Raw genomic sequence first — 3,446 nt, 5'->3', positions numbered from 1 at the left:
GTAATTATATGAAGCTTGTGGGATTTGTACTAAGCAAATTGTTAGATTGTTTGTCCATATATAATACCTGACGTACGTTCATGAATAAGGTTAATAACCTGATATGAAGAAGCCATCTCCAATTGGACTTGGAACAAACCTCTAATTAAATCATTTAACAATAAGAGTTACTCACACCATGAAATCTTTCTTCAGTGAGGGAGCATAATTGCTATAATTCTTTCACACATAAACTTGGTTGAGTGTTGAGTATAGCACACGAATTAGCAGAAGAAAATATTTTACTATTGGAAGTTTGTAATGATATATATAACTGAAAAATAAATTATGGAAATTAATCCATGTAGGAGATGATGTGGTAGTGCCACATCATTTGGGATAGAGTTTTGGTATAAATTTTTGGTGTCTTAAGCATTTTCCTTTTTAAAAACAAACAATAGCATACTCTTTAATTCAACATCATCATCATCATCATCATCATCACAATCATCATCACAATCATCATCATAACAACCATAATTATCTAAAAAGCATAACATTTAAATCATCATCATTCTTTAATTCAACATCATCAACAACACAAAGAGCACATCATAAAAATTATATCATTCCACATAGATATATTTATATGTATAAATATAGATATTTCCACAAGAAATAATCTATCAATCACCAATAATATTATGATCACAAGGACCTTAAAATAGTCATATAAGGAAAACTTGTTTTATCTTATCTATGAGCCGTTGACGATCAAGCTCATATATTTTAAAACAAATATTAGCATATTATTAAATTCAACATCATCCTCAATGATCATAATAAATTCGGTCCGAAAATGAACCTTGGTGAGATTTACTCACCTAACAAATCCCGCTGCGTCTTCAACAACAACACAAGAGAACGCACAACCAAGCTCCCGATAACCACCTATTAATAAATGATCACTTTAGAAACCAAACAAAGACCAAAACACTTCCCCCTTGAACCAAGACTCTACCTTTGACCCAAGGTCTTGTCCTTCAACACCACCCTTCTTCCAAGACCTTCGAAGGTCATAGGAACCCTCAACCAACCTATTGAAAAAGCTAACGAGATTTTCAACCTCAAACACCAAAGCTTAGCAACCACACACGATTTTCAACTTAAACTTAAACCTAAGATTAAACTTAATGTCCTAACATGCAATCCTTGCTCACAACCTAGAATTTCCACAACTCAACAAGCTCACAATAACAAGAGCTAGCTAACACTGAAACCTAGAGCTAGGAAACTGTCGGACGCGCTACCACGCGCCACCACAGACGGTGGCGAGTGGGGCCCACCCTATCAACTTCAAAATTTGAGCAAACTTTCAACAACAAACTTGTAGGTCACAACAAATGGAACACTTTTCATACCTGTGGCCAAAGCCAATTCGGCCGGAAAGAGGCCGGAAACGTCGCCGGAAAGAAACAAGGAGCACTTTGAACTCAAAAGCTCCACGCTTCGAATTGGGCTTCAAGGCTGGTATCATCATGCTCAGAAGGACAAGAACTTCCAGAAATGGGTAGCCTCAAACCTCGATGTTGCCGGAATAATTCGGAGCTTCACTGCCGGCGGCAGCAGTAACTTGCGGGCCTTGCTGCGCCATGTACAGTGCTCCATAAGGTGTGAGGCTGGTATGAATGGAAAGAGGGGAGTGAGAGCTTTCCAACGATACCAAGCACGCCCAAATCCGTCGCCGGATGGCCGAGTTATGGCCGGAAGAAGTGTGAAGGTGAAAATGGAGACGGGAGAGAGAGAGAGAGAGAACTGCAGGGGGCTTTTTGCAAATTCTAGGGTTTCTGAAAATAACCCACACACTTTTCTATTTATACACTTTCCAAACCCGGAAACTAACTTCCTCTGACCATAACTTTCTCATACGACTTTCGTTTCAAGCGTGCCGCATGTCTACGAACTCGTATCGACAAACTCTACAACTTTCGTGAAGGAAGTTTCTCGAGAAACCCAACGAATAAAAAGTCAACCTTATGACCCTTAAAGAAAAAGAAACCCTTTCGGGTAATTTATGCGTCTAAACGCTTTTGCTCTTCCTTCGAACCTCAAAACATACTAACTTTTAACTCGAAAACTCCCAAATAATATTAGAAACTAATATCAAATTTCCGGGGTATTACAGATGGTAAGTAACAAAAACGAAATAGAATATTGTGAACATTAGTCAATTTCCCTGAACTCATATTCTCCATAAAAACATAACAAAGGTGATGTTTGCTTATTCACACCTTTAAAATTAACAATAGCATGAAAGAGCAATACTCAATTTGGATACCACATAGCAATGACGAAAACAAACAATATATATATATATATATATATATATATATATATATATATATATGTGTGTGTGTGTGTAAATCAGTGCAATGCAGAACAAATAATGACAGATTTATCACAGATGAGTAAGCCACCGCTGGCCATTATACTATTACCCAAATCCATTCTCCCTGCATCAATTCCAGCAACTTATTAAAGAAACTAAACTAATCAAACATCATTATTAAACTAAACATAATTATAGCTTCTATTTCGTACAAAATTATAACATTTCAACCATATAAGTCACGTAATAGCTTCTCACAATTTGAAATTAACAAATACATACACAACAGTTGAGCAGTCATACCACTTCGCATATTTTTAGTTCGAGGTCTAACACTTTGAGATCCTACAACTTAGGAAGGGCAATCTACATTAGATATATCTGAACCTTTATGAGGGGAGATACTTCTCCCTTCATCCCTTCATAAGTCTGCCAATAAATCTGGAGAATTAATGAGTTTTCCATACGTCCGAAAAGAACGAATTAGCACTACGCCAATTTTGCAATTAAACGACAGGGATTAGACGACAGAAGTCATTTTTACTGTCGTCTGATGAATTTTTACAACAGACATTTAAATATATGTGACACGACCCACCCCAAATTTCATCCTGAAACCCGGAGTAAGTCGTGCGGGGACCACCTCCAAGGAAAATTTACTGAAAAGATTGAGAAAATCTCCCTTGCAGATGGACAACCCTAACTCGAAAATTCCAAATTTCACTCTTAATTCAACACTTCCAAACATCACATAATATACAATAATCCTAAAGTATTCAGAGCTACTAAACACAAACGGAAGCAAGAAAACACGAGTAGGTTGAACAGGTAACCTACTGATGAAAACTGGCAGAAATGCGGGTGACTATGCCTCGCCTCCTACTAGATTCAACCCGAACTCTGCAGACTGGGCAATTTAAAACGAAAGGCCCAGGGGAAAACATTTAATAACGTTAGAGTGAGTGGACAAAAATAAAATAAAGGAAATAATTCTTATGCTTTCCCAATTTTTACTTTTCCATAGAAAAGAAAAATATGCTGCATGCGACAGCTCAAAACGCTCAACACGAAAACTGGA

General features: G+C 37.1%; 1 pseudogene; it reads left to right on the top strand.

The window, feature by feature from the left end:
- LOC101302237 overlaps positions 1-3,446 on the top strand; it is an 11,167-nt pseudogene that overhangs the window by 5,253 nt on the left and 2,468 nt on the right.

The sequence above is a fragment of the Fragaria vesca genome, linkage group LG2 (genome assembly GCF_000184155.1).
Source record: "Fragaria vesca subsp. vesca linkage group LG2, FraVesHawaii_1.0, whole genome shotgun sequence".
Classification (NCBI taxonomy): Eukaryota; Viridiplantae; Streptophyta; class Magnoliopsida; order Rosales; family Rosaceae; genus Fragaria; species Fragaria vesca.
This window is presented reverse-complemented; position numbering and strand designations above follow the sequence as displayed.